Here is a 26257-nt window from a genome sequence, read left to right on the forward strand (position 1 = left end):
ACTGCTGTGGTGGTGGTTGGTAATGTTGTTGTGGCGGTGGAGGGTGTTGGACCTGATGGGGGTTCTGGACATTAGTACTCCTATATGATAGTAGGGGGTTGTTTTTATACCCCTCATTGTAAGAGTTGGAGTACGGATTGTTCTGCTTGTAGGACTGGAATGCATTGCATTGTTTGATAGAGCTCCTACATTCTTGTGCATAATGACCTTGCATCCCATAACTATTACAGACATTGGCAGATTGGGCACTCATTGCTGCGACACTAGCATGTTGGGTGGATTGGGGGGATGGGATTTGTTAGGTTATGATACATATGACAATTCATAAATCATGCGGAAAAACCATTTAGCCAGGAATACATATTATTTACACATAATCATATAGCATAGTTTAGATGCATACTCTTTGTTGCGTGCCTTCCCTAGCTGCGCCCGAACCGAACAAGAACAAGTCTTTAGGACTCCAAGTGTCGTCCCTCCGTAGATAGTCCACAGCACGTCCGGATCCGCCTTAAGATTGACCAACTAGAATCGCCCTTAAGGTACTAATAATTTTCGGCACTTTTAGGCAAGATATGTGACTGAATTTTTCTCTCAAAAACTCACTTTTGAATACTTGAAAACTCGTCATAAATTGTGAACCCAGGCCACATATTTATAGGGGTATGGAAAGAGAATTGGAATCCTACTAGGATACGAATTAATTAAATTAGAATCCTAGTGAAACTCTTATTTAATTAATTTATCAAATAGGATTAGGAATTTAATCATTAAACGAATCCTGTACGTTTTAGGTTTCGTATGTGAACACAAACACACACGCACGCACAGCAGCCCACGAGGGGCACCATGCGCGCGCGCGCACAGCCCGAGCAACGCAGCCCACGACTGCCGCAGCCTTGGGCGCGCGCTGGGCCTGCCTTGCGGTGGGCCTGGCGCAGCCTTGGGCTGGCGTGTTGTGGCGCGCGTTTCCCTTGCTGGACGTGGGCCTGGCTTCGTGCTGGGCCTTCGTCTAGCAAGCTCGTCCGATGCTAATTCGTACGACGCGCTTCCGATTAATTTTCCGATTCCGGAATTCATTTCCGATACGAACAATATTTAACATTTCCGATTCCGGAATTAATTTCCGTTTCGAACAAATATTTAATATTTCCGTTTCCGGAATTATTTTCCGATTCCGATAATATTTCCGATTCAGACAATATTTCCGTTTCCGGCAATATTTCCGATTCCGGCAATATTTCTATTTCCGATAATATTTTCCGATACGTACCATGTTTCCGTTTCCGGCAACATCTACGACTTGGATAATATTTATATTTCCGATACGATCCATATTTCCGTTTCCGGCAATATCATCGTTTCCGGAGTATTCTTTTCTTGCCTGTGACGATCTCAGCTCCCACTGAAACCAAGATCCGTCGATTCCGAATATCCATAGATGGAGTATTTAATGCCATTAAATACTTGATCGGTTTACGTACTATTTGTGTGACCCTACGGGTTCAGTCAAGAGTAAGCTGTGGATTAATATCATTAATTCCACTTGAACTGAAGCGGCCTCTAGCTAGGCATTCAGCTCACTTGATCTCACTGAATTATTAACTTGTTAATTAATACTGAACCGCATTTATTAGACTTAACATTGAATGCATACTTGGACCAAGGGCATTATTTCCTTCAGTCTCCCACTTGTCCTTAGGGACAAGTGTGCATTTCCTAATTCCTTTGTCGCTCAATGCTTGCTCTTGAACATAAGGTAAGAGTTGTCATCCTTATTATGTCCAGAGGTGTTCCTCGGTTTCAGAGTTCAACTGATCAAATAAACAGATAATCATAGCCTATGATTCATCCGAGCACGGCCATGCATTTCACAGTTTCTAGCTCTCCGAGTGGCCTTGTACAACTTTTAAGCATCTCATCCCGATTTATGGGAGGACAATCCCAATCTTGCGATCTTGAGATTAGACTTCGTTTGATAGGTGATTACATGAGCGTTGCCTTTATAGCCTCCTTTTACGGTGCGACGGTTGGTCAACGCCAAAGGAACCAGTTCTCAAACAAGTAATCTCAAATCACTCAGGTATTGAGGATTTAGTGTCTAATAATTTTAATGAAATTTACTTATGACAGATTTTCATCTCTTACAGTAAAGTTTCATAGGTCTTGTCCGATACTAGTCTTCACAAAGTAAGTATCTATGCAAATGATTATGACATTGCCATGTCCACATAGTTCAAGAAACAGAACTACTAGTCATCTTGCATTCTAATCGTCTAACGTTTTCTATGCGTCCAATTTTATAGAAAACTCCGACTAGGGACCATTTTCAACCTTTGACATTCAAGTTCACTTGATAGACATTTCTTAGTCACAGGACTGGTCCTGACAGTCTATCTTGAATATATCGTCAAATTGAAGGGACTCATCATTTAATAAACCACAAATTAAATGGAAAAATGAATTCTCTTCATTTATTGTGAATGATTAACCAACAATGTTTTACAAAGATTTAAACTCTAAAACTTTAAAACATTAAACAGAGACATCAAAGCCATTCTCCAATATGCTTGATTCCCATAGCTGCAGTGTGCGAGTTGTGCTTCGCCTGCGGCAGAGGTTTAGTCAATGGATCTGATATGTTGTCATCAGTTCCAATTTTGCTTATCTCGACTTCTTTTCTTTCAACGAACTCTCGTAGAAGGTGACATCTACGAAGTACATGCTTGACTCTCTGGTGGAGTCTAGGCTCCTTTGCCTGTGCAATAGCTCCGTTATTATCACAATACAGGGCTATTGGTCCTTTAATGGAGGGGACTACACCAAGTTCACCTATGAACTTCCTTAGCCATATAGCTTCCTTTGCTGCTTCATGTGCAGCAATGTACTCCGCTTCAGTTGTAGAATCCGCAATGGTGCTTTGCTTAGCACTTTTCCAGCTTACTGCTCCTCCGTTGAGGCAAAAGACAAACCCAGACTGTGATCTGAAATCATCTTTGTCGGTTTGGAAACTTGCGTCCGTATAGCCTTTAACAATTAATTCATCATCTCCACCATAGACCAGGAAGTCATCTTTGTGCCTTTTCAGGTACTTCAGAATATTCTTGGCAGCAGTCCAATGCGCCTCTCCTGGGTCTGACTGGTATCTGCTCGTAGCACTGAGTGCGTACGCAACATCCGGGCGTGTACATATCATAGCATACATTATTGAACCAATCAATGATGCATATGGAATCCCATTCATTCGTCTACGCTCATCAAGTGTTTTTGGGCACTGAGTCTTGCTTAGAGTCATTCCATGAGACATGGGTAGGTAGCCTCGCTTGGAGTCCGCCATCTTGAACCTATCAAGCACCTTATTGATATAAGTGCTTTGACTAAGTCCAATCATCTTTTTAGATCTATCTCTGTAAATCTTGATGCCCAATATGTACTGTGCTTCTCCTAGATCTTTCATCGAAAAACATTTCCCAAGCCAAATCTTGACAGAGTTCAACATAGGAATATCATTTCCGATAAGTAATATGTCGTCGACATATAATACTAGGAAAGCAATTTTTCTCCCACTGACCTTCTTGTATACACAAGATTCGTCTGCGTTCTTGATGAAACCAAAGTCACTGACTGCTTCATCAAAACATATATTCCAGCTCCTGGATGCCTGCTTCAATCCGTAGATTGACTTCTTTAGCTTGCATACCTTTTTAGCATTCTTTGGATCCTCAAAACCTTCAGGCTGTGTCATAAACACAATTTCTGTTAAAACGCCGTTTAAGAAAGCAGTTTTGACATCCATCTGCCATATTTCGTAATCGTAATATGCAGCAATTGCTAACATTATCCGAATAGACTTTAGCATTGCAACTGGTGAAAAGGTTTCATCGTAATCCACACCGTGGACTTGCCTGTAACCTTTTGCAACCAATCTAGCTTTGAAAAGTTCAAGTTTCCCATCCTTGTCCTTTTTCAGTTTGAAAACCCATTTGCTTCCAATGGCTTGGTAGCCATCTGGCAAATCGACCAAATCCCATACTTGGTTTTCAGACATGGAGTCTAATTCAGATTGCATGGCTTCTTGCCATTGCTTGGAGCTAGGGCTCGTCATAGCTTGTTTGTAAGTCGCAGGTTCATCACTTTCAAGTAATAGAACGTCATAGCTCTCGTTCGTCAAAATACCTAAGTACCTTTCCGGTTGAGATCTATATCTTTGCCATCTACGCGGGGTAACATTTCGAGTTTGACCATGATTCTCACCAGATTTTTCTAAAGATCTCTGAGTTTCATCCTGAATGTCATCTTGAGCATTCTCTAGAGTTTGTTGTTCGACTCGAATTTCTTCGAGGTCTACTTTTCTCCCACTTGTCATTTTGGAAATGTGATCTTTCTCCAAAAAGACACCATCTCGAGCATAAAACACCTTGTTCTCAGATGTATTGTAGAAGTAATACCCCTTTGTTTCCTTTGGATAGCCCACAAGGATACATTTGTCAGATTTTGGATGAAGTTTGTCTGAAATTAATCGTTTGACGTATACTTCACATCCCCAAATCTTAAGAAAAGACACATTTGGAGGCTTTCCAAACCATAATTCATATGGAGTCTTTTCGACAGCTTTAGACGGAGCTCTATTTATAGTGAGTGCAGCTGTATTTAGTGCATGTCCCCAAAATTCTAATGGAAGTTTGGCCTGACCCATCATTGACCTGACCATGTCTAGCAAGGTTCTGTTCCTCCGTTCCGACACACCGTTCCATTGTGGTGTTCCAGGAGGAGTCAATTCTGATAGAATTCCACATTCTTTCAGATGGTCATCAAATTCATAGCTCAGATATTCACCGCCTCTATCAGACCGCAGTGCCTTAATCTTCTTGCCTAATTGATTCTCTACTTCACTCTGAAATTCCTTGAATTTGTCAAAGGATTGAGACTTATGCTTCATTAGGTAGACATAACCATATCTACTGAAGTCATCAGTGAAAGTGATAAAGTAGCTGAAACCACCTCTAGCATTTGTACCCATTGGTCCACATACATCTGTATGGATTAAACCCAATAGTTCATTTGCTCTTTCTCCAACTTTAGAGAAAGGTTGCTTTGTCATTTTGCCAAGTAAACATGATTCGAATTTACCATAATCCTCTAAGTCAAATGGTTCTAGAATTCCTTCCTTTTGAAGTCTTTCTAAGCGTTTCAAGTTTATATGGCCTAATCGACAATGCCACAGATAGGTGAGATCTGAATCATCCTTTTTGGCCTTTTTGGTATTTATGTTATATACTTGTTTGTCGTGATCTAATAAATACAGTCCATTGACTAATCTAGCAGATCCATAAAACATCTCTTTAAAATAAAACGAACAACTATTGTCTTTTATTAAAAAGGAAAATCCCTTAGCATCTAAGCAAGAAACTGAAATGATGTTTTTAGTAAGACTTGGAACATGGAAACATTCTTCCAGTTCCAAAACTAGCCCGGAGGGCAACGACAAATAGTAAGTTCCTACAGCTAATGCAGCAATCCGTGCTCCATTTCCCACTCGTAGGTCGACTTCACCCTTGCTTAACTTTCTACTTCTTCTTAGTCCCTGTGGATTGGAACATAAGTGTGAGCCACAACCTGTATCTAATACCCAAGAAGTTGAATTAGCAAGTATACAGTCTATAACGAAAATACCTGAAGATGGAACGACTGTTCCGTTCTTCTGATCTTCCTTTAGCTTTGGACATTCTCTTTTGTAATGGCCTATTCCATCACAATAAAGACAGCTTGATGTGGACTTGTCCTGCTTTGATTTAGCATTGCCCTTGGACTTTCCACCTTTCTTGAACGGTCTCCTTCTAGCCTTGAGTAAATCTTTGGCTTCACAGTCCAGTATTATTTCAGCCTTTCTGACAAGGTGAACAAATTCTGCAACTGTTTCTTCTCTTGGTTCACTTAGGTATAGTTGCTTGAAGCGACCAAACCCACTGTGTAGTGAATTGAGCAAGATAGAGACTGCCATCCTTTCGCTTATTGGTGTTCCTAGTAGACTTAGGCGATCAAAGTATGAACGCATAAGATCCACATGGAACTTCAGTGGGACGCCTACCCTCTGTTTAGTGCGAAGGGGCTGAACATGTGTTTCTTGGACCTCCATCCTGTAACACCTGTTGGGAGAACTAACCTTTAGACCAGACATTGATTCAATCAACTCATGGACGTTCAGGTCCCTGTCCTCCGTGCTTCCACGACAGATATCCCTCAGATTCTTGATGAGCGTAAAAGGTTCATAGGCTACAAACCTTCTAGCCCAATCATCAGGGATATTGTTCAGCATGAGACTCATAACCTTTTTGAGATCCGCATCCCAGGCGTAAAATCTCTCAGGGGTCATGTCTATGGCATAGTAGCTTGGCATGGGATGTGACAGTACATACTCAAGTCCATTGAGTTTGACTATTTCAACTAGCTTAGCTTCCTATTCAAGAAAATTTGCCAGGTTCAGCTTGACCATAAGCTCAGAACCTATGATGATGTTTTGATTGTTGTTTGCCATATTAAAAAACTACAATTGAAAAGAATAAACAAATAAATAACCATTCACAGTTTCTCTTAATAAACTTAAATTCTAGCATACATGCATAATTCAATGTTTATTAAGCATTTTATTCAAGTTATGTGTTCCGGCAGGTGTGAATAAAATGATTCCAAGATCCTAAAATCATTGAAGAACTAAGCACAGTTTGTCGACTTAATCCTAAAACATCTTAGGTAAGCAAAAAGCCTTTTGCTAATAGTCTAGAAACTATTCTTGGTTGATAGGTACGTCTAAGAACTTATTAGGTAAACCTATCGATTTTACCACGACATAAAAGGACTCCTTACTTATATCGTTGAGTTTCACCAAAACTAACATGTACTCACAATTATTTGTGTACCTTGCCCCTTTAGGACCAATAAGTAACACCTCGCTGAGCGAAAACTATTACTAGATTGATGTAAAGGATATCCAAGCAAGTGTATATTTTGGCATGGCACCTTATAACTCAATTTTTTAAGTTTGGAACTTAAGGCTCTTACTATGTTGGTTAGATTTTAAGTGAACTAAAATCCTTAATCATGCAACATAATCAAGCTTTTGATCTCATGCATTTTAAGACATATTTAAAAGCAATAAATAACTTAAAACATGCATAAGATAAATGTGATCTAGTATGGCCCGACTTCATCTTGAAGCTTCAACTTCAAAGTCCGTCTTGAAAATCTCCGTGGGAGGCACCATTTTCTTCAAATAGGATAAGCTATAATTAAAACTAATTACAACTATTTGATGGTACGCAGACCATATTTGAATTGAAAAACAACTTTGGTACTTTAGACCAATTACATTCAAATTAATGGTACGCAGACCATATTTTCTATCCTATTTGGGCCATACTAGTCACTTCATAACCTGCAAAACAGTACATATACAATATATACCATTCACCCATTCATTATCATGAATGGCCCACATAGCTGGTTAGTAAAATACATTATGCATCACGTAAACATTTGCAGCAATTAATCAAGGGCACCAATAATCTACCAATTATTCAGTCCTTATTAATTCTAATCAAGTTGTTTTTAACCTTAAGGATTTGTAGACCTAATCAATAGTTTATGACTAATAAGGGCTCCACTCAAACCAATAAATTCATATGCTTTACTAATTTTAAACATAAAAATGTATTTCTAGTCTAACCGGAAACATACAAATTTAATTAAAATTTAAAGCTCATATAAATTTATAATTGAATCCAAAAAGTTTAATTTAATTTCAGTCGTATTTAAATTAATTCATGATTTTAATTTTAGTAAAATAATTAGAATAAATAAAATTTATTATAATTACAATATTCAAAATTAAAATCCAAGAAAATAATTCAAATTATTAATTTTAAAATTAATTAAAATTACGTAAACTGAAAATTTCAAATTAAACATTCAAAACGATCTAATCGCAACGCAAACACCCTACGCATTGCACGCCCATGGGCCACACGCACACAGCCATCGCTGGCCATGTGCGCGCAGCCCATGCGCTGCGTCGCACAGCTGCTGCTTCTACCCTTCGCAAGCCATCGCACGAGCTGGTGCTCGCTCCGCGCGCGCCAGTGCTCGATGCACGCGAGCATGTGCTCGCTGCGCGCGCGCCAGCGCTCGATGCACGCGAGCCAGGGCTCGCTGTGCGCGCTCGCCAGCGCTCGCTGCAAGCGAGCCAGCGCTCGCTTCGTGCACTCGCCAGCGCATGTTGTGCGCGCTCGCTAGCGCTCGATTGGTGCGAGCCAGCGCTCGCTAGGCGCGGCATCGACGCTGGGTGCAGCACTCGTGGCACGCGAGCTTGCGCTCGCTGCGCGCGAGGCTGCGCGCGCTTGCGCGAGGCAGTGCGCGTTGTGGCGCAGCTTGCTTGCTGCCCACATGCGACTGCCGTGCCTTGCCTTCGCCCATGCCCATTCGTCCATTGCTCATAGCCCACGACACAAGGCAGGGCTGCTGCCTTGTGCTCGTGCACCATGGCCTTGCTCATTGCATTCGTGCCGCATGGGCGACGATCTCCCTTGCTCGTCGTCGCATGCCCGCACTATACAGCACCCCTTAAGGGTAACACGTAGCGTCCATTGCTTTGTGCGTGCAAGTTATATGAACGAATCGCATAAAATTTTAAAAAAAAATTATATTTAAAATTAATGACAAATTAATAAATAATATTAATTTCATAATTTTAGGGCGAAAAATCGAAAATTTATTATTCAATTGATTTCCGATTATCATGGATTCAAGCCTAGGTCATAAAAATTTAAAATTTATCATAAATTTACAATTTTTATGGTGGTTTTTAATCATAGGTATCTAATTAAATTATAATTAATTATGAAAATCAAATTAATTCTAAATTATTCTAATTTTCAACAAATTAATCATAATTACAAATTAGATTGCATAATTAACAAGGCTAGGCATTCAAACTTGTTAAACATATACAGTAGGTCAATCAAAAATTCAAGATTTATCAACAAGAATCGCAAATATTTAATTTAACATCTTAAATTCACGAAATTTTGCATTCGAAAAACTAAAACCTTCGAAAAGTCATAGTTAGGCTTCGAATTTGAGAATTCTGGGTTCGGCAGAAAAAAATTCTTTTGTCAAAATTTAAGAATGCCTTTTACATGCGGAATTGACACAAAAATCACTCGATTTGGATGAGTAACGAAGAAACTGCCGAAAAACTGCGTACGTATAATTAAATAAACGCAATTTGCAATTAATTAACAATTACGAAAATTAATCACCCCTTTTAATTCTTGCAAATTTGTAATATTTAACCATGTTCATGCAATTTAGATTATGAAAATAATAAGAGGCTCTGATACCACTGCTAGGTTATGATACATATGACAATTCATAAATCATGCGGAAAAACCATTTAGCCAGGAATACATATTATTTACACATAATCATATAGCATAGTTTAGATGCATACTCTTTGTTGCGTGCCTTCCCTAGCTGCGCCCGAACCGAACAAGAACAAGTCTTTAGGACTCCAAGTGTCGTCCCTCCGTAGATAGTCCACAGCACGTCCGGATCCGCCTTAAGATTGACCAACTAGAATCGCCCTTAAGGTACTAATAATTTTCGGCACTTTTAGGCAAGATATGTGACTGAAATTTTCTCTCAAAAACTCACTTTTGAATACTTGAAAACTCGTCATAAATTGTGAACCCAGGCCACATATTTATAGGGGTATGGAAAGAGAATTGGAATCCTACTAGGATACGAATTAATTAAATTAGAATCCTAGTGAAACTCTTATTTAATTAATTTATCAAATAGGATTAGGAATTTAATCATTAAACGAATCCTGTACGTTTTAGGTTTCGTATGTGAACACAAACACACACGCACGCACAGCAGCCCACGAGGGGCGCCATGCGCGCGCGCGCACAGCCCGAGCAACGCAGCCCACGACTGCCGCAGCCTTGGGCGCGCGCTGGGCCTGCCTTGCGGTGGGCCTGGCGCAGCCTTGGGCTAACGTGTTGTGGCGCGCGTTTCCCTTGCTGGACGTGGGCCTGGCTTCGTGCTGGGCCTTCGTCTAGCAAGCTCGTCCGATGCTAATTCGTACGACGCGCTTCCGATTAATTTTCCGATTCCGGAATTCATTTCCGATACGAACAATATTTAACATTTCCGATTCCGGAATTAATTTCCGTTTCGAACAAATATTTAATATTTCCGTTTCCAGAATTATTTTCCGATTCCGATAATATTTCCGATTCAGACAATATTTCCGTTTCCGGCAATATTTCCGATTCCGGCAATATTTCTATTTCCGATAATATTTTCCGATACGTACCATGTTTCCGTTTCCGGCAACATCTACGACTTGGATAACATTTATATTTCCGATACGATCCATATTTCCGTTTCCGGCAATATCATCGTTTCCGGAGTATTCTTTTCTTGCCTGTGACGATCTCAGCTCCCACTGAAACCAAGTTCGAGAACTTCACTCTAGGGCGATTTCCGAATATCCATAGATGGAGTATTTAATGCCATTAAATACTTGATCCGTTTACGTACTATTTGTGTGACCCTACGGGTTCAGTCAAGAGTAAGCTGTGGATTAATATCATTAATTCCACTTGAACTGAAGCGGCCTCTAGCTAGGCATTCAGCTCACTTGATCTCACTGAATTATTAACTTGTTAATTAATACTGAACCGCATTTATTAGACTTAACATTGAATGCATACTTGGACCAAGGGCATTATTTCCTTCAGGATTTGTATATTATCCAGCTTGTGATGTAGGGCAGTTAGCTGAGCAGTAAGCTGTTCAATAGAGTTCATCTTATGTTTAACACCCCGGTCGGCAAAACCTCTAGGATTCCCATATTGGGCACTATGGATGGCCATCTCCTCAATCACCTCTAAAGCTCTAGGCACCTCCAGTTGCATAAACCTCCCACTAGCAGCAGAATCTAGAATTGTTCTAGACTCGTTACCCAGACCGTTGTAAAATTGTTGGATTAAGAACCAGTCATCCATACCATGGTGTGGGCACTCTCTCTGCAGATCTTTGAACCTTTCCCAGACTTTAAAAAAACTCTCGTCTGCTCATTGGGTAATGGAAATTATCTCTCCCCTTAGACGAGCCGTCTTCTCAGGTGGGAAGTATTTCACATAGAAAGCAAGAGCCAAAGAATCCCAATCGGTGGTTTTCATAGCTGCGCGGTTGAGACTATTAATCCATAGCTTTGCCTTCCCACTCAATGAAAATGGAAAGAGTATCTCCATAGTTTTCTCTGGTGTTAAATTCTTCTGCTTGATGGTAGCACAATACTGAATGAAAGACAGAATATGGAGATTAGGATCTTCACCCTTTTCGCCACCGAATTGGTGTCTCTCAATCATATTTATCAACTGGGGTTCAATCTTGAAATTCTCCACCGCAATAGAAGGCATGATCGCCTTGGGAAGCACAGATAGACTTGGCTTAGAATAGTCTATAGGCCTTGGCACAGGTGGGGGTGGTGGTGGTGGTGCTTGGTCACCCATCTCTGAATCTGTATGGAATAGATTGCTAATCAGATAGTCGGATTCAGAGTCAGAATAGTCTCTCAACTGTTCACCGAATCTACGCCAGTCTACGAAAGGTCCGTTCAGGTTCAGGATCGAACGAAGTCAGATCGCTGATATGGACAGTCCTGGGCATAAACAAGCAAAAACTAGAAAACAGTCGTGAGATCCGATCTCAAAGAACGGGGGTTCCTTGAGGAGAAGTAAAGTAACAAACAATAATCTAGAAATAACAATTAATAACAGAAAATAAAACTGTTTCCCCGGCAACGACGCCAAAATTTGACAGGCTAAATCGCACTCCTATCAAAGATAAACCTAACGTTCACCAACTAAAAATATAGTAAGGGAAGCAGGGATCGTATCCACAGGGAAACAGTGCTCTTTCTACTATTAAAAAGCTAATCTAGACTACTGGTAACAAGAGTTGGATTGGTTTGTGTATTAAACTAAAGCAAATAATCAAATCGGAAAATCGGAAAATAACAATATTAAGGAAATCTAGGGCAGCGGTTTACCATAAATGCAGACCGGGATTGGACAACAGACAATAACAATCAATCAACAATCATAACTAGGAAAACACGCATCTCTCGAATCTTATGAATTCCTTAGGATAAAACAACTAGCAGGCTCTCGCTATATACTAGAAATAATTCCTATCTAATAGCCACAGACCAAAAACATCAGATTTATACCTCTTGGCGCAGAATCTAAGGTTAATCAAACTCAAATCAAAATAGTCCTGCCGAACAGAATTGACGAGCAATAATAATAAGCTATAGAAATTATAATCAATCAATCAAATATCATGTCCACATATAATCCCAATCATGCATTCATGGACCCCCTTAAACCCTAGAAATTAAACTACTCACTCATGATAATAAATAACAACGCAATTAACATAATGGAAAACATGATTAAAGCAATAAAATAAATTAAAGTAAGAAGTAATACCGAATTGAAGAACAAATAAATAATAAAGCTTGAATTTTTACTTGGAATTAAAAACTAAGTATTTGAACAATTAGAGAGAAAACTAGAAAATAAACTAAGTATTGAAAACTAAAATCAAAGATGTCACTAAAAATAAAAGGGCTTAGAATATATAGTTTTCCCAAAACAATACTAAAAAACGGAAATAAAGCTCGCGAAAATCTGCTGGAGGTTGGCGTCGCCCGATCGGGCGATGTGCCGGTTTGCGAAAACCCAGAATACGTCTTTGTTTGGCCGCCCGATCCAGACCGGGCGAAGTGCGCCCGATCGGGCGCGTATGGATGGCTTCAATTCTTCGTCCTTCCGCCCGATGGTCGCGTTTCGCCCTCAGCTCACAGGGCGATTTGCAATCTTCAATATCCTTCGCCCATATCACCGAGTCTAACTCTCAGGGATCAACCATAAGCATCTAAAGCTCCTGAAAGTGGAAGATAAAGGTCCCGAACTTCCTCGGGCTCGTGTAGTAGCCTAAATTACCATGGAACGGGTCTAAAAAGACCAATTTCTCATAATCAAACCTGAAACTCAAGGCACACTCAATAACGCATATTAGTACTAAAAATGGCTCCTAAGAGCTCATTTGACACATAAAAGTACTAAGGGACGGGGGTAAAACACTATATAAAACACACATATCCATTAGTGTATTGAGGATTGAGGAAATAATATAATGAAATTTCAAGTAATCTCAAATCACTCAGGTATTGAGGATTAGTGTCTAATAATATAATGAAATTTACTTATGACAGATTTTCATCTCTTACAGTAAAGTTTCATAGGTCTGTCCGATACTAATCTTATCAAGTAAGTATCTATGCAAATGATTACGACATTGCCATGTCCACATAGTTCAAGAAACAGAAGTACTAGTCATCTTGCATTCTAGTCGTCTAGAGTTTTCTATGCGTCCACCTTTATAGAAAACTTTCGACCAGGGACCATTTTCAACTTTTGAAATTTAAGTTCACTTGATAGACATTTATTATTCACATGACAGGTCCTGACAGTCTATCTTGAATATTTGTCAAATGTGAAAGGAATCATCATTTAATAAACCCCAAAGTTGCAGTGTGTGAGTTGTGCTTCGCTTGCCGCAAGGTTTAGTTAATGGATCTGAGATGTTGTCATCAGTTCCATTCTTGCTTATCTCAACTTCTTTTCTCTCCATGAATTCTCGTAGAAGGTGAAATCTACGAAGTACATTTTTGACTCTCTGGTGGTGTCTAGGCTCCTTTTCCTGTGCAATAGCTTCATTGTTGTCACAATATAGAGCTATTGATCCTCTAATGGAGGGGACTACACCAAGTTCACCTATGAACTTCCTTAGCCAAATAGATTCCTTTGTTGCTTCATGTGCAGCAATGTACTCCGCTTCAGTTGTAGAATCTGCAATAGTGCTCTTCTTAGCACTTTTCCAGCTTACTGCACCTCCGTTGAGGCAGAAGACAAACCCAGACTTTGATCTGAAATCATCTTTCTCGATTTGGAAACTTGCGTCCGTATAGACTTTAACAATTAATTCATCATCTCCACCATAGACCAGGAAATCATTTTTGTGCCTTTTCAGGTACCTCAGAATGTTCTTGGCAGCAGGCCAATGTGTCTCTCCTAGGTCTGACTGGTATCTACTCGTAGCACTGAGTGCGTACGCAACATCCGGGCGTGTACATATCATAGCATACATTATTGAACCAATCAATGATGCATATGGAATTCCACTCATTCGTCTTCGCTCATCTAGTGTTTTTGGGCACTGAGTCTTGCGTAGATTCATTCCATGAGATATGGGTAGGTAGCCTCGCTTGGAGTCAACCATTTTGAACCTATCAAGCACCTTATTGATATAAGTGATTTGACTAAGTCCAATCATCTTTTTATATCTATCTCTGTAGATCTTGATGTCCAATATGTATTGTGCTTCTCCTAGATCCATCATCGAAAAACATTTCCTAAGCCAAAGCTTGACAGAGTTCAACATAGGAATGTCATTTCCGATAAGTAATATGTCGTCAACATACAATACTGGGAAAATAATTTTTCTCCCACTGACTTTCTTGTATACGCAAGATTCGTCTGCGTTCTTAATGAAGCCAAAGTCACTGACTGCTTCATCAAAACGTATATTCCAGCTCCTTGATGCTTGCTTCAATCCATAAATGGATTTCTTAAGCTTGCATACCTTTTTAACATTATTTTGATCCTCAAAACCCTTAGGTTGCGCATAAACATAGTTTCTGTTAAAACGTCGTTTAAGAAAGAGGTTTTGACGTCCATGCCAAATTTCGTAATCGTAATATGCAACGATTGCTGATATTGTCCGAATAGACTTTAGCATTGCAACTGGTGAAAAGGTTTCATCATAATTCACCCCGTGGACATGCTTGTATCCTTTCACAACCAATATAGCTTTGAAAACTTCTAATTTCCCGTCCTTTTCCTTTTTCAACTTGAAAACCCATTTGCTTCCTATGGCTTGGTAGCCATCTGGCAAATCGACCAAATCCCAAACTTGGTTTTCAGACATGGAGTCTAATTCATATTGCATGGCTTCTTGCCATTGCTTGGAGCTAGGGCTCGTCATAACTTGTTTGTAAGTCGCAGGCTCATCGCTTTCTAGCAATAGAACTTCATGGCTCTCATTCATCAAAATACCTACGTATCTTTCTGGTTGAAAAACCTATATCTCTGCGATCTACGCGGGGTTACATTTCCAGTTGGTTTTAGATTCTCACCAGATACTTCTAAATATCTTTGAGTTTCAACCTGAATGTCATCTTGATCATTCTCTAGAGTTTGGTGTTCGACTCGAATTTCTTCGAGGTCTACTTTTCTCCCACTTGTCATTTTGGAAATGTGATTTATTTCCAAAAAGATACCATCTCGAGCAACAAACACCTTGTTCTTAGATGTATTGTAGAAGTAATACCCCTTTGTTTCCTTTGGGTAGCCGACTAGGATACATTTGTCTGATTTCGCTTGAAGTTTGTCTGAAATTAATCGTTTGACGTATACTTCACAACCCCAGATCTTAAGAAAAGACACTTTTGGAGGCTTTCCAAACCATAACTCATATGGAGTCTTTTCGACAGCTTTAGACGGAGCTCTATTTAGTGTGAGTGCAGCTGTGCTTAGTTCATGTCCCCAAAATTCTATTGGAAGTTCGGCCTAACCCATCATTGATCGAACCATTGAGGTGTTCCAGGAGGAGTCAATTCTGATAAGATTCCACAATCTTTCAGATGGTCATCAAATTCATAGCTCAAATATTCACAGCCTCTATCAGACCGCAATGCTTTAATCTTCTTGCCTAGTTGATTCTCTACTTCACTCTGAAATTCCTTGAATTTGTCAAAGGACTTAGACTTATGCTTCATTAGGTAGACATAACCATATCTACTAAAGTCATCAATGAAAGTGATAAAGTAGCTGAAATTACCTCTAGCATTTAAACTCATTGGTCCACATACATCTGTATGGATTAATCCCAATAGATCATTTACTCTTTCTCCAACTTTAGAGAAAGGTGCTTTGTCATTTTGCCAAGTAAACATGATTTGCATTTACCAAAATCCTCTAAGTCAAATGGTTCTAGAATTCCTTCTTTCTGAAGCTTTTGCATGCGTTTCATGTTAATATGGCCTAATCGACAATGCCACAGATAGGTGAGATCTGAATAATTCATTTTGGCCTTTTTGGTATTTATGTTATAAACTTGTTTGTCCTGATCTAGCACATAAACTCCATTGACTAATTTAGCAGATCCATAAAACATCTCTTTAAAATAAAACGAATAAATATTGTCTTTTATTTCAAAGTTAAATCCCTTAGCATATAAGAAAGAAACAAAAATGATGTTTTTAGTAAGACTTGGAACATGGAAACATTTTTCCAGTTCCAAAACTTGCCCAGAGGGCAATGACAAATAATAAGTTCCTACAGATAATGCAGCAATCCTTGCTCCATTTACCACTCATAGGTCGACTTCACCCTTGCTTAACCTTTTACTTCTTCTCAGTCCCTGTGGATTGGAACATAAGTGTGAGCCACAATCTGTATCTAATATCCAAGAAGTTGAATTAGCCAGTTTACAGTTTATAACGAAAATAGCTGAAAATGGAACAACAGTTCCGTTCTTTTGATCTTTCTTTAGCTTCAAGAAATCTCTCTTCCAATGCCCCTTCGTCTTACAGTAGAAGCATTCAGATTCAGAAGTGGGTTGACTTACCTTCTTCTTTTCAGAATTAGCGTTTCCAGTTTGCTTAGACGAGCTGGCTTTCTTGCCACCTTTCTTAGCATTCCTCTTCTTACCAGATTTCTTACCCCCACGCACCATTAGCACATCCTGCTTATCACTTTTGAGCGCCTTTTCAGCGGTCTTTAGCATACCGTGAAGCTCAATGAGCGTTTTGTCCAGAATATTCATGTTGTATTCAGTTTGAACTGATCATACCCGCTATGAAGAGAGTGGAGGATGGTATCTACAGCCATTTCTTGAGAGAACTGTTGATCCAGACGAATCATATTCTTAATCAACCCAATTATCTTGAGAACATGTTGACTTACGGGCTCGCCCTTCTTGAGCTTGGTGTCAAGAATTTGCCTATGAGTGTCGAATCTTTCGACTCTAGACAGATCTTGGAACATGTTCTTCAACTCACTGACACTACTACAAAATAGGCTTATAGCAACGCCTATAAACAGTTACCATAGATCAATTAACCGTTGTAATAGGCCTATAGCAACGGTTTAAAAACCGTTACCAATAGGGGGCGTTGCTATAAGTCTATGGCAACAGTTTCTCGGATTTAGGCAACAGTTACGATAAACTGTTGCCATAATTAACTATGGCAACGCTTTGTATAGGCAACACTTTTAACCTAAGGCAACAGTTATTCAACAAATTAAGCCAACATTTACAGATTTAAGGCAACAGTTTTCGCCAACTTACGGCAACAATTACTAGTTGGTTGTTGGTTGAAGTTTAAAACTAATGCAACACTTTCTTACACTTATGGTAACACATCTAATTGTATCTATAGCAACGTTTTCTATTGAGATTATGGCAACACTTTCAGTTTTGATTATAGCAACGCTTTTAATAGAGTTTATATATGGCAACGCTTTAAATTGAGCTTATGACAATGCTTTCAATTGATCTATAGCTACATTCTCAAACAGATTTAGTTATTCATACACATGTAATAAATAAGAACTATATATAATAAGATTTTTTTTTTTGAGGGAACATATAATAAGATTTTCATAACAAATAAGTTAAAAAAATGTAAACATCTCAGAGAACTTAAATTCATAAGCATAATATATATCTATTACAATTGTCTGAATAGTTCAAAGAAAATATTGGTTCTAAAACTAGCTCCATTAAAATAAAAAAATCCTGCAATAATCATTATATGATAGCTTTATTTTTTAAAACCTATCTAGTTATATGCCAAAAGCCCTATAAATCTCCACATATTTAAAGTAGCTCGTACTTCTTGACTATATGCACCATCCTGCACAACAAACAAATCAAGTATAACATTTTAGTAAGAAATTCATTATCAATGAATAAAATCCAAATACTTAAGAAAAAAGAAGCTTAACATGAATGACAAAAGATAAACTTTAAAAATAAAAATAAGGAATATGAACTTGTTAAACAAATATGTTTACAACAGCAGCCTATGATATACAACAAACTAAGATTTTTGAAAAACAAAAAAAAATATCAACTTCATGCGGTCCTTAAAACTAGTTCTATATGCCATTTCACAAACACAGTAGGAACCAATCAACACCCCTCTTCCATCCACAAACCAGCAATATTAGTTAAAGATTTCAGTTGGCCATAAGAACATCAATACTTGCTATATGCTATGTTATCCTTATATGCTATATGCTATGTTAACTATGTTCTTATACCTCCATAGGAACAAAATGAGAATGTGGTTAGCTCCATAGTTAACATAGCATATAGCATATAAGGATAATAAAATGCGCTCCATTTCAGTTGGGAGAGGCCCAGTAAAGCGCTCCATTTCCAAGGTTGTTCCTCTAAGGGAGGAACCCATATCCGTCCACCAGGATGTTTACTATAGAACTAAACCAACAGATTTATGAGGGGAGAGCTTCTAGCAGTCTAGGCTTCAAGTTCTGCATCAATAATCAAGTATAAGGTTTTGAGCGATACTTGACCATTTTTGTTTTGGATAAACTAATTCATGATAGCTTGAGGGCACGGTTTTATTGTCCTTGGCCCTATTTTCGTAAATGGGTGATTCTTCTACTATGCATTGGTTATTGTGCAATGCAACGGAAATAAGGGGGATGCAAATGAAAGCTGACTGAGAAAGTACCTATTGTATTTCTGTCACCCAATACCAAAAATGGTGTTTCCACTACAGAAGACTAAACTATATAAATCTCTTCCAAGAACAAGCGAACAAAGCACCAAGGTGAGCTACCAAAAATCCAAAATATCTTAAACCACACAAGTAAGACAACTTCAACAAAACTTTGCCTTTGTAGTTAAACTGTATCAAACAAGCCTTAGGCGGATATAATAGAGGCAATAAGCTATCGTGTGCTGAATATTAAGGAGAAAAAGGCATGCTACCTACAAGATACCGTAGATGCTCAAGTGTGAAGCCTTTCGTAGTATTAATATGGTCCATAAGCCTTCCAGGAGTTGCTACCAGTATATCTACTGCACTCCGTGATCTGTTTGTATAATCTTCAGGATCATAACAGAGCCAGCCTCAAGTCTTGGCACTTTAATTAGTGTTGAAATTTCATCGCAAGTGAAGACTGTCTGACAGCCAAACCAACAGATAAGCCAATGGCTGGAGCAATGTCATCAAAGACTTTTTTGACCTGATATTTAGAAACAAAAAAGTGTGTTATAGCATGCCTTAAGTGTTATTTAAATCCATATACAACAACATGATTCACTGCAATAGTCTCTAATATCATGATGTTATCCTAGAATTTCAAGCAACGTCGCCATGGAAAAACGATTATTTAACACATCTATATCCTCTACTTTTAATCCAGCTTCACATCAGCGAGAAAGCAACCTCTATAATTCCATGCCACTTTAGGCTCCGTTTGGTAAGGTGTAAAACATTTTCATTGTAAAATGATTTTCCTTGGAAAACAATTTTCAAGGGAAAACACAATTCCAAACTAGTTTTCCTTTGTTTGGTAACTTAAAGGAAAATAGGAGAAGATGATGAAGATTGAGGGGAAGAAAGGAGAGGGAGGTAAGGAGGAAATAAGGAAAAGTGGTTTACCTTCCTTTCAAATGGAAAAGGGTTTTCCATCTTTGAGAGAGTAATGGAAAATTGTTTTTCATCACTTACTCTACCAAACAACGTAAAATGATTAAAAAGGTGAAAATGGTTTTCCATGAAAACGTTTTACGCCCTACCAAACGGAGCCTTAGTTGTGTTTTACGTTTCTCCTTTTTAGTGGTTATTTAACGTTTGAATGACCTCAAAAATGTTATGTACTTAATCTTGCAATTCAGATCTAGAATCATAACAACAAACAATGAAACATTCTTCATTTTCTGTTCTTTTACAAGTGTGGGTTTTTTTTCCTTTTTGTTACAATTAATCTGATAATAAATAAACTGAATATATTGTTTAGAATTCGAAGATGAATGTTCACTATGGAGGAATAATGAGAACAAACCATGTTAACTATAGCCATATAGGAACATACCAGTAGGTAAGGAGAAGGAATAAAATGAATTAGAAAACATACCAGTAGGTAAGAAACCTATATGCTATGGACCATTTGAAGAGTCTCCATTACCCAATCTTGAGATTCGGGTAGAAGGATGTACTTGCTCTAAAATACTGGCGTTTTTTGTTATAAATCAAAATATAACAAATAACACAAAAAGGAAAGAATTAAAGTGGAAGATCGAGCTAGTAAAGTAAGACAATAATGCTTACATTCACGAATTCCCATATTTTATCCTTGTTTGGAACTGATTGCCAATTTGTATAAGTCAAGGGAGCCCAATTGTAATCATGATCAATGGTTCCTAAGAATGTGGTTAGCTCTTTCCTCGCCTTTTCAGGTCCAACTGGTTGTCCTTTCTCATTACAATAAAGAGCAATATGTTCTTCCCATTTGCGAACATGGACATCAAACAAATTTGTCGGGCAGCGACCTTTCTTTTTAGGACCTGCCATTAGTATATAAAACAAAGGAAATTTGCAAGAAACACGAGTAAAGGGGGAAACTTTGCAAGAAACATGAGTAAATGGACTGAAACAAGTCTGAACTGAAGTACTCTTGTGTCATTTTTAGAGTCTTCGTATTTGTTCTTGACGATAACGTTTATTGAGAATTTTGTTTCTGTCACAATTTTTTTTCAATCAATCTGACATTTTTCATCTCCATATCAAGCAAGACAAATACCAAGTAATAACAAAACAAATGATCAGTATAACCCAATTCTTCCACACATCACATATTAGTATAACCCAATTAAACTAGCATTACGAAAATCCAAATTGAATTATTAATTCTCAAAAGATGTAAGCCCAAAATTACCAATTAATTAAGAACGCATGTCAAGTTTTACAAGTTTTACCCATTAATTGATTGTGTATGTCAAGTCTTACAATAAAAAATTGATAACAATATAGAGTTGAAAAAAATACTCTGCACCCAATACACCAGAGAGCTATTTCTGTTGAACTGCAAAGTCTTTTAGATGACTCGGCTTGTTCAAACTTAGAGGGATTGAACCACTGAGTTGATTATCATCTAAACAGATCTCTTCAAGGTGAGGGAGGGAACCAAGAGAGTTGGGATGGAGAGTGTAAAAGAGTTCTTAGAGAGGCTGAGGCGGCGAAGGAGAATCAAATTAGAGAGGGATTCAGGCAATGAGCCTGATAAAGAGTTGCCTGACAGGTCAAGTGTGTGGAGGTAAGGGAGTAACCATGTTATGTTAGTGAGTGAACCTGAGTAACCGGCGCCGTCAAGGGAGATCTCAGTGACTCGACTCAATCCTGCAAGACTGAAATCACACCTTATTCCACATGTAAAATTTGGACCGAAAATGTGATCACATGGATCAACTGAAAAATCCCATGAAAAAACTCTCGTACCAAATCCATTTTAATAAACAAAAGCAAACAAGATCAAGCATCCCTCTGCAACAAGGAAACTGAGAGATCCTTAGTTTTTGGTTTGACTTGGAAGTTATTAATAGTATCCTTAATTACAAAATATGTTGATTTACTATGAAAGTACTTATAATTTAGTGGTAATGTTGGCTTAAGATGTCATTTGATGATAGCCAAGTGAGAACTTTTTCTTTTGGTTAGTAAGTAATATATTAACAAGGGAACAAAAAATAATGTATAAAGAAAAGCCACCCCAACTTACAAGACAAAAACAAACCAAAAAACACTCACCACAACCCAACTAACAGCAAGCAAACTCACAACAAGAACACATCCAAACTAGTCAACTCATGCCAAGTTGACCAAACAAACAAGAGTTAAGTTAGCAGACCCAACAGCTACATCAGAACCAGACCCAACAGCAGCGCAACGTCAGACCCATACCCAGACCCAGACCCAGACCCAACAACTACACCCAACCAGCTGCAAAACACACACAACCTAGCGGCAACAACACGTGCAAGAGTAACACATTCTGCAGAAGCAGAAGATGCCCAACCAACTACACAAAATGCACCCATTAGCCTACCACTCCATCAGACTATGCCAACAGCAACACATCACCAAAGAGCTAGCAGCCAACACCTAAACAGAACGAAACCAGCAGCCACACACCAACTAGCAGCATCATATGTGAAGTTGTTTTCTCGTGACATTAATAATAAGGTTTGTGACTCTATAAAGGTAAACAACGAATTTGAAGCATACTGCAGTAGAATTTAGTATTAGAAATTTTAGACTAAGAACTCAAAGGAAACAAACTTTCATTTAGAAGAGAAATAGATGCAGCTGCAAATATTTTGTTGTACATAGAAGTAAGAACTCAGAGGAAGAACAAGCTCAGAAACCGAAGAAGGGGAAATTAAAGAACAAATAAATTGCAGCGGAATAAAGTACCAAAATTCAGAATAAAATCATCCAAAATAAAATCATTCAAATTTTGTAAATAAATCATACACACTTTTGTAAATAAATCATACACACATACATGAATAAGAATCAACACAATTCCCGAATTAAGAAACCTAATTTAGTAACTGAAAACCATACACAAAAATTCCAATTGTAATCGGTTTATAAACTAGCGTAATTGTGAAACTTAAGACCAAATTCGATGAAATATATACCAACTTACCTTATCCTCCTCGCCAATTCAGAAACGCGATTTGCGAAGTTCTACTTTTCTCCAATGCAAAAACCCATTGCTAATTCAGAAACGCCTATCTCCAATATGCCTTGCTTCGGGAACGATGATGGAGAGGATCGACAAGAACGAAGAAGATGAAAGAGAAGAACAGAGAAGAAGAACGCAATGAAAGAGACGAAGGGTTTGGGGTGAAACAGAAGGGTTTTGGGACATCGGGGGTGAAAGAAAAGGGTTTGAAAGGAGGGAAACCAAAAAAAATTATCCCATATGTTTTAGTTTTAGTTTTAGTTTTAGTTTTAGTTTTAATTTTAATTTTTTATTTTTTTAAATACTTGATAAAAAACCGTTGCAATATTAAATATTTCATCAAAATACTATATAAATAAAAAAAACTGTTGCAATAAAATAATCAATTTATACAATTGTTGCCATAGTTTTTATATAGTAACGCTTTTCCAAAGTCAAAGTCTACTCAAATTAATAATTATTTAACTGTTGCAATAACCATGATATAGCAACGCCTGTGAAACTGTTGCATAAAAGGGCGTTGCTATAACCCTTTTTTCTTGTAGTGTGATGATCATGAAATCATCTGAGTTGATAAAAAATTTCTGTAGATCTGCACTCATGGTTGCAAGCATTAGACATTTTACATCCTTGTTGGCATCAATCCAACGATTGAGGGCTGCCTGAGTGACCCTGTCGCCTGCGGCTTCCGGCATAGCCTCTTCTAGAACATACTCCTTTTCTTCCTGCATAAGAACTATTTGCAAGTTCCTTTGCCAGTCAAGGAAGTTTTTCCCGCTCAACTTCTCCTTTTCTAGAATTGATCGAATCTTGAATGAATTGTTGTTTGCCATAATCAAAACTACAATTGAAAAGAATAAACAAATAAATAACCATTCATACATTCTCTTAATAAACTTAAATTATATTCTAGCATACATGCATAATTCAAAATTTATTAAGCATTTTATTCGAATTTTTGTGTTCCTCAGGTGTGAATAAAATGAATCCAAAATCCTCAAAATCATTGAAGAATTAAGCACATTATGTATTTGGCCTAATTCTAAAATATTTTAGGTAAGCAAATCCTTTTCTAATAGTCTAGAAACTACTCTTGGTTGATAGGTACGTCTAAGAACTTATTAGGTAAACCTATTCCAATTGCCACGACATAAAAGGACTCCTTACTTATATTGTTGAGTTCAACAAAAATCAACATGTACTCACAACTAATGTGTACCTTACCCCTTTAGAATCAACAAGTAACACCTCGCTATGGCGGAAAACTATTACTAGATTGATGTAAAGGTTATCCAAGTAAGTGTTATTTTGGAATGGCACCTTTTAACTCAATTTTTAAAGTTTGAAACTTAGGGCTCTTACTATGTTGGTTAGATTTTAAGTGAACTAAAATCCTTAATCATGCAACATAATCAAGCCACAATCTCGTGCATAATATCAAGACATATTTAAAGCAATAAATATCTTAAACATGCATAAGATTTAAATGTGATCTAATATGGTCCGACTTCATCTTGAAGATTCAACTTCAAATTCCGTCTTTGAAAATGGAATGGAAACTCCGTCTTGAATTTCACCAAGGGGGCGCCATTTTCTTCAAATAGGACTTTGCAATAATTAAACTAATTACAACAAATTGATGGTACGCAGACCATATTTAAATAAAAACTATGGTGCATTATTCCATATTTACATTCAAAATAATGGTACGCAGACCATATTTACTATCCTATTTGGGCCATACTCGTCACTTTCCGCAACCTACAAAATAGTACATTTACAATATACCATTCATCCATTCATTTATCAATGAATGACCCACTTACCAAGTTAGCAGAAAAATATGCATCACATAAACATTTGCAGCAACTAATCAAGGTTCCAACAATCTACAAATTATTCAACCTTATTAGTTCTAATCGAGTTGTTTTATTCTTAAAGGAATAAATACCTAATCAAAAGTTTAGAAATTATGAATAAAACTCCCACTCAAACCAAGAATTTACATGCTTTACTAATTCTAAACATAAAATGCATTTCCTAGTCCAACCGGAAACTACAAATTTAATTAAAATTTAAAGCTCACATAAAACAATTTCAAATCCCTTTATTAATTTTTATTCATCAAAATTAATTAAATTATAATTTTACCAAGGTTTTAATTTTATTAAATAATTAGTATAAAATTAATTATAAAAATTAAACTAACAAAATTAAATTCCGAGAAAAATTATAAGCACGAAACTAAAATTAATTAAAATCTTTGCTCCACGAAAAATTAAAACGAACCAACGGGTTAAGGCAAGGCCATAGGCATAAGCCCATGCCTCACCAAAACCACCTAGCAGCAGTGCCCATGGGCCGCGTGCACGAGTGCAGCGCCCACGGCCTGCTTGCTCGCTGGTTGTAGCATCGCATCGCATCGAGCAACAAGAAGCGCAGCAGCGTGGCATAAGCCAGCGCTCGTTGCCTCGCTCAGAGCACGAGCTGGGAAGAGGAGCTAGGCGCAGCGCGCACGCGAGCTCCTTTGCTAAGCGTGCCGCTCGCCCTTCCATTTGCCCTCGCGTTGATGCTTGCCTTGCCCCTCGTTCACTTGCACACGCGCACACCGCTCAGGCCATAGCCCTCGCGCGCGCGCTCGTGCCTTGCTCGCTGCCACAACACCGCATGTGCGACGAGCACCCTTGCTCATCGTCGCATGCCCGCACCATTGCAACACCCCTTAAGGGTAATACTTAGCTTTCTATTGCTTCGTGCGTGCAAGATTGTCAACGATTTATATAAAAATCAAAACTTTTATAATTAAATTTAAAGACAAATTAATAATCCATATTAATTTCATACATTTAGGCAAAAGATCGAAAATTTATTAATCAAATCAATTTCCGATTTACATGATTTCTAGGGATTAAAATCTAGGTCATAAAATTTTAAAATTTTTCAACTTTAACAAATTTTATGGTGGTTTTTAATCATCGGATCCCAATTAAATTATCAATTAATTATGAAAATCAAAACAAATTCTAAATTTTTTGAAATTCAACAAATTAATTATAATTACTCCCTCTGTATTTATTTAAGGAATACACTTGCCTTTTCCGACCGTATTAATATAAGAGATACACTTGCCATTTTTAGTAACTTATCAACCCCACCATCTAATTAAATAATTTATCTACACCCCACTACCACTCCCTACCCCTAAAATGACATGGTCCCCACTTGTTTTACTTATTAAAATATCTACTCAATCCCACTTGTTTTATTACTTTATT

Source organism: Spinacia oleracea, chromosome 1 (assembly GCF_020520425.1).
Source record: "Spinacia oleracea cultivar Varoflay chromosome 1, BTI_SOV_V1, whole genome shotgun sequence".
Classification (NCBI taxonomy): Eukaryota; Viridiplantae; Streptophyta; class Magnoliopsida; order Caryophyllales; family Amaranthaceae; genus Spinacia; species Spinacia oleracea.